This window comes from Caretta caretta, chromosome 21 (assembly GCF_965140235.1).
Source record: "Caretta caretta isolate rCarCar2 chromosome 21, rCarCar1.hap1, whole genome shotgun sequence".
NCBI classification, from domain to species: domain Eukaryota; kingdom Metazoa; phylum Chordata; order Testudines; family Cheloniidae; genus Caretta; species Caretta caretta.
The window spans coordinates 12,653,521-12,660,342 of NC_134226.1; the positions used below are offsets into that span (position 1 = coordinate 12,653,521).

General features: G+C 51.3%; 1 long non-coding RNA gene across 1 annotated transcript; it reads right to left on the reverse strand.

The window, feature by feature from the left end:
- Positions 1–2: 2 nt before the first annotated feature.
- LOC125624967 (uncharacterized) lies at positions 3–6,428 on the reverse strand. The gene is made up of 2 exons (XR_007353441.2): positions 5,763–6,428; positions 3–5,235 (listed from the first exon to the last, which is right to left on the reverse strand). It is a non-coding gene; the product is annotated as an uncharacterized LOC125624967 (long non-coding RNA).
- Positions 6,429–6,822: the final 394 nt, after the last annotated feature.

Below are 6,822 nucleotides of genomic sequence, written 5' to 3' on the forward strand. Positions count from 1 at the left end.
TCTTGGGCTTTCGGAGTTTCATCATTGTCTTTAATGTGGTGCATTCATTTATTATTAAACCCCAGCTCTGTCAGCTTTCCAGTCATCTGAAGGTTCCTTATTTAAGGTCAATCAGTGTTATTCCAAAGGGGAGTGACTTCTGGAAATTCAGATTCCTTCTGTTAAGCCTTTCAGCGACTGATGTGAGTAGTCTAGGTATACACAGTCTTGCTTTCAATGCAGGGAGGTGGACTAGATGACCCTCTAGGTCCCTTCCAGTCCTTGCATTTCTATGATTCTGGGCCAACCTTGCCCCATAGGAAACTGACTAGGCCGAGTACAGGTTCAGTAAAATGAGTCTGATACACCTGAATCAAATTTAGGAGTCTAAAATACCTTTGGTGATCTGGGCCTGGGATTCCAAACACTGGAAGAGTTTAGGTGTCAGTCCCTTCTGGAGAGGGCAGAGCCAGTTGCAAAGTGGGGATTGGAGGTGACGCTATAGCTACATAAAGATGCCCAGTTCCCCAGCGACATCAGTACAGAGAACGGGTACCTATGAGAACCTGTGTCAGAGTTTGATGTTCTCTCTTTCCCACCTACTGGGTAAATGAGCAGCCAGTGTTTGAATAGTGACTCTCTTCTCTCACCTTTTACCTGGATATCTGAAGGGTGTGGCTCGCCTGCTCTTTCTGTTGCTGCTCAGCTGTTATCAAAAGCCTTTTAGCTAGGAAGCGAGATTGGGTTTATCAGCTCTCAAGTGTTTAGGAAGGAGAGAGGCCAGAAACAGGGCTTCATGATTGAGATCTCTCTCTCTCTCACACACACACACACACACACACACACTAAGAAAGCAAAAGGTGGAGTAGGGTTGCACTTAACTTTCCTCTTGCAACGGAATCCTTGTAGCTAACTACCCTTCAAATTTGTTTTGGTTTGAACATTCAGCAGGAAAGGATTGCTCAAGAATAAAGAATAACACACTGGCTAGTGTCTAGTGGATGGAGTTAGCCCTGCCCAGCCATGTGTCATAGGCCTTGTACTGCTAACAGGGATTCTCCTAAGTGGTAAGGGCCTCTGGCTTTTGCAGTGGGAGGCTGAGTTCTCTCCCTGTGATGCTCTGCATGGCTGCCATAAAGTCCTAGGTGATCACAGCTTTGTTGCACTAGTTACAAGCAAGCTCTGATGAGCCTCTTTGAGCTGGGCTTCTGTTAGTGTGGATTCCACTTCACCGAGATGGTGTCAAACCAGCCTGAGGTTTTCATTTAAGCACAGGGAAGCTATGAAAGCCCCACGTATAATGGCTGGTGTCTGATTCCAGCCCTACTACAATTGCCTCGTTTCACTTCCTTTTCCCTTCCCACAGCCCTGCTCCCTTGTGACCTGTCACAGCCTCCCTTTTGCTAAGAGAGTCCAAGAAGATTCTCATGCACACAAAGGCTCTTTCCTGCCTGCAGGGCTGCGTGAAGGGAAATCGAAGTGGTTCTGGTGGGCCCATTGCAGTGGTATCAAAGTGCCTGAGGAGAAAGGAAGATGCCGCCACACTCCGTGCACGGAGGGTTCTCGTGGGTCCCCAGCTAGCTGCAGAGCCATGCCTGCTGCAGCCCCCAGGCACGTGCCTGCAGAGTATGTCCTTAATGCTGATAGAAATGTTTGCTTTCTCCCCTCCCACACAAGCTACATGTAGGCAAAGAGCAGCTGATTCCTGCTTTTGAGGGGGCGGGGTCACCAGGCTTTAATCCTTCCTACTTGGGAACAACAGAGGGGGCTTGGCTGTGTCTGGCGCTATCCCAGCACCTGTCCGCAAAATGGCTTGTTAGGCATGAGGAGCCCAGAGACCTCCTCTTCTGCTGTAAGGGTGACTTAGGATGCTGTGCCTTGCGGAGGAGGGTGGAGCTTAGGCAGCAGTGATCCTGGTCAGTTTGTGCTTGACCTTGCCTGTTATGATTCCAGCAGCTCCCAGAGCGCGCACTATTGTAAGGTGCTGTTCATGAAGGGGAAGCAAAAGCAGGCATGAACCAGCCGCATTTTGGGTGCTCATGTTGTGTGGGAAAGAAAATCCACAGCGGAGGGGCTGCGAAGGGGAGATGGAACTGGATCTCATTGCTAGTCGGGCAGAATGACTGGATCCTGGGGCATAACTGGGTCAGGGTATGTATATGGGGATCGGATTCAGTATATGATGGGGACAAAGGCCCAGATCCTTGAAGTTGTAGGCACGTAACTCCTATTGAAATCAATGGGATTTAGGCATCTAAATACCTTTTGAGGATCTGAGCCAGAATCTCACCCTGGATATGGGGAAGGGTAGCTGGTAGAAGAGAAGGTGCTTGGAACCTAGGAGGAGGGAGTGGGGAAAGTGATGGCAGGGCCTAGACAGGAGTGGAAGACAGCTTGGATGGGTGGGAGAGAGGTAGAGAGGACATTTTTGAGCATCCAGTCCCAGGGCTTTTTTCAGGCACTGAATCCTATCAGGGCGATCTTACCAAATCACATCTAATTCATCTTCCCCATGGGGCCTTCTCACCCCCTAATCCAAATCGCAACAAAGCGTGAAGCGGCCACCATCTCAAAGAGCTTGTGGTCCAGAACAGCACAGTCACTGACTCGAGAGGAGACGAAGCTCCTCTCGACCTGTGAGTGTGCAAATCCCTGGTTCGCTGGGGCTTATGCATCAGATGTACAGGTGTAATCGTAGTGCTAGTCAGCAGAGTGAGGAGAGGCCTCCCCAAGAGAGTACCCTTGGGTGGCAGCGGGATGTTGACAAGATGGGGCCACACCCTAAGTGCTCCTTGCAATCAGAAGGGTATGTGGCTTTCCTTGGATGGCCGGCTGGTGGAAGAGCCTTTGAAGAGGCTTGAAGTGCTAATTTACAGGCATTAGTGCTTAATTCCTCCGTTGTCCCTCCTGTTTGAGGCCAGCAGCCTGGGTTCTTTCTGATCCCCTCTATAACAGGAAGCTTGGTTGACTCATTGCTGATGCCCTTCCACCTCACTGGAATTCCCTTAAAAACCCAGGGATGTATAGACATCTCCCCCCCCCCCCTCCCCCCCCGACATTGCAGTCACTGTTTATGAGCTGCTGAGTACCCTTACTTCCCGTTGGCTCTGGTGTGAGTTCTAGATGCTCAGCATCTTGCAGGCGTGGAGTTGTGTTTATATAGCACAACCAGGAGAGAGTAAATAAGACTGGGACTTTTCAGCTTGGGAAAGAGATGACTAAGGGGGGATACAATAGAGTAAAATCATGAGTAGTGTGGAGAAAGTAAATAAAGAAGTGTTATTTACTCCTCCTCAAAACACAAGAACTAGGGGTCACCCAATTAAATTAATAGCAGGTTTAAAACAAACAAAAGGAAGTATTTCTTCACACCACGCACAGTCAACCTGTGGTGCTCCTTGCCAGAGGACGTTGTGAAGGCTAAGCCTATAACAGAGTTCAAAAAGAACTAGATAAATTCATGGAGGATAGGTCTATCCATGGCTATTAGCCATGTCCGCTAATAGCCAGGTCCATCCATGGCTATTAGCCATGTCCCTAGAGGTGTCCCTCGCCCCTCTTTGCTAGAAGCTGGGAATGGGCAATGGGATGGATCACTTGATGATGACCTGTTCTGTTCATTCCCTTGAAGCACCTGGCATTGACCACTGTCAGAAGACAGCACGCTGGGCTAGATGGACTCAATATGGCCGTTCTTATGTTCTTAACAAGATCTGTCTTAAGCAACTGCCCAAGGGGCCAGTCATCTAGAAGAGACTGATCTTCTGAATGACACATCCACAACTAGGTCAATGTAAGCTGCCTTGTGTTGACTTAACCGTGCAGTGTAGAACAGACCTTTAAAGCTCATACAAAGTAGGACTGGAAACCTGGGATTCTGTCGCTTAAGCCTGTTGGAGCTGGGGCACAGCTCAGGTGTCCTGGGGGGAGGGTGGCTGGTTTCTCTGTCAGAGTTGGTAAGCCCAGTTTTGGAATCAGGGGGCAAAATACATCCCCGTGCTAGTGTTGGAGGGAAACCACCCGAAACAAGTAACACCAAGCCGGGTGGTTCCTGTTAGACTCACCCAGTCCCATTGTTCCTGCTGAGAAAGGCCAGCTTTGAAGTGGCAAAGTGTGTAGAGTTTTGAGAAGGTTTAACGGATGATTATAAGGAGCCAGTCCTTTTGTCATTTGTGAAAGTGGCGACGAATCTGCTCTGCGCCTTGGGAAGGGGGAGCTGGGATGTGGAGGAGACGCAAAGGCAGCCCTATCTTCCCAGATGCGAAGCTCACTGAGGTTTGTACGTGTGCTGGGCAGTGTGTTTCTCTGTCCCTGCCTCTCTGGAGATGGAAATGTCTCATGAGAGTTTTGTGACAGGTTGCAGGATTCCACAAGAGATGGTGAAGCCCTTGAAAATGTGACGCTCGCTCCCCGGCCTTTCTTCACAGCAGCCTAAAGGAGGGGGGGCGGGAGGAGGGGAAAATGATGAGCTTGGAACTGTTAAATAAGTCTCTCCCACTTCTGCTTCAAACCCCCCCCCCCACCACCACCTCCTCAAACACTCCTGCTGTCTATTCTGCTGCCACAGCCTTTTGTGAAGGCCGCTCCTGTTGATCCAGATGCAATGAGCAGTTTTCCCTCCCCAACCTCTCTCTCTCCCTTGATTAAAACATCATAATTCTTTAATCTTTCTGAATCGAGTTTCTTCCTTAAAAGCTGCCTGTTCTCTTTGATACACCAAAGCGGTTCTTGTCACGCTGCCAAAGGAGGCTGGGTGGAGTGTCACATGGCTCAAACTTTTACAAGCTGAGAGAGCTGTCTCAGAGCAGGAAAACAAGCGAGCGAGACAGACACGCAGAGAAATAGTCTCCTGGATTGGCTTTTACAAGAACGAAGGGAGATGGGTTTTTTTGTTCGTTTTTTTGGGGTGGGGAGGAGGGAGAATAATTTTTAATGCAAGAAAGTAACGAATTTCCCCAGCTGAGTTGACGATCCACCTCTGGGAAACTTGTTGGAGGAAAAAGGGGGGGAAAATGACGTCACTGCAGCCGGGGGTGCCTGCCGCGCTGCCTGTCAGATCCGAATGAAAAGAACAGGGCAATAAAACAACGGCTGTCTCTGTCTCCCTCGTTAAACACGGCGCTAATTGGATGTTAATTTCTCCTTGCTCTTCTCGCTGTTCGATTGTGAGAACTCCCTCTCTTTCCTGCTGGCAGCCTCAAGAGAGAGTCTGTACTGTAAACTCCTTCCCGCTTGTGGACTGGAATAATGCAGGCGCTGGGAATATTAAAAAAGACAAGGGGGGGGGTGAATGGATGTGGGGGAAGCTGGGAGGGAGGGTTGTGATCTGGGAGTTGCACTAATCTCCACCTTCCCTTCTGATTGTCCTGGACAGAGTCGGGGCTTTAATTTTTTTTTTCCCTCTCTTCCCCTCGTGTTTGGACCGGTCTGCCAAGCACAAAAAAACCCAAAACAACCCCCCCCCCCCCCGCCAAACCTCCCGCCCCGACCCACCCAACCCAACCCTCGTGTCAAAACAGGCGTTTAGGGGAGCCAGCTGCTTTCTCTGTGCTGCCCGGGTCACCCTTAAGGGGTGTGTGCGTGTTTCTTGGCTGGTGCTCTGAAGGGCATTGAATGTGTCTGGTCGCTAGCGTGCCCTGCGCCCATGCAGCCAGGGGCGGGGGGGAGTAAGTTAAGAATGGGGGGGGGGATTTGCCAAGGAATAGGGTGGGTGGAGGAGGGGAGGGGAGAGAAAGACGCGGGAGGCGGGGGGGGGGGGGGGGGATGTGGGAGTAAAGTCCTACCTGGGATCGGTGCCAACTTCCTGCACAGGGTTGCAGACCCGAGGCTGCGAGAGCCCACCAGAGGCGACGCTTCTCTCTTGTCACGGTTCCAAGGCGAGATGAAGGCAGCGGGAACAGGTACAGCAGATGCCGAGCGGCCTTGTTTGCCAGGGTGCTGCTGGGTCGGGCGGTGGTTTGTATTTAAATCCTGCGCTTGCTTGCTTGTTTGTTTGACTTGCCGGGCCAGCTCTGTTTCTCCAGGGCTCCTGCCTTGCGGACGGTGCACGGGGCCCACCGGGGCTCGGGTTGGAAAGGAGTGGCCGGTGGCGGGGGAGCCGGTGGATTTTGCTCTCTCCTCCTCACCCCTTGGATTAACATGCAGAAGATGCGCCTGTCACTTAGCCTGCCGTCAGCGCCTGTTCAGGGATGGGTGACGGCTTTGTTCCGCGCTGCCTGGGAAGCCGTGCCAACTCTCCGACTTGGCAGCCGAGCCAGAGTGGGCAGGGTGAATGCGAGGAAGGGAGAGAATTATTGCCGAGGCTTCCAAAGTGGCTGTAGGCCCGTTTCCGAGCTCAGCAGCGTTTTCACTGTGCATCTCGCTCGCTCGCTTGCTCACTGTCGCAGGCTGGTGCAGACAAAACTAAAACGTGTTTTGTTCTGCTTTTTTTGGCATCTCCCCAGCTGCATTACCAGCCCCCATCTGCCCCCCGCCCCCTACCCCCACTTCTTAACCCCCTTTTATTATCGGCACAGCCCCAGGTACTTAAAGACAGCAAAAACTGATTCTTCCTCTGCGGTAAGGTTTTTCGCTATAGATCTCTCTCTCTCTCTTTGGGTGTGTCTCGCTCTCACTCCTGCTAAAGGACCCCGCCACCTCCTGAAAACCAGGAAGGAGGGAACCAGGATTTATTTTCACGCGGATGTTGGGCTGGCATGCTGGGGAGGTCAGGGCGGTGGGGGGGGAGGGAGGTAAAAACTGGCCTTTTGTGTAACCTGTGTTGATCTAAAGGAAGTTTTTGTCCTTTGGGTTGTTTTTGATTGGGCTTGGGTAACTTTTCAGACCAGAACGGGTGGTTTTTTT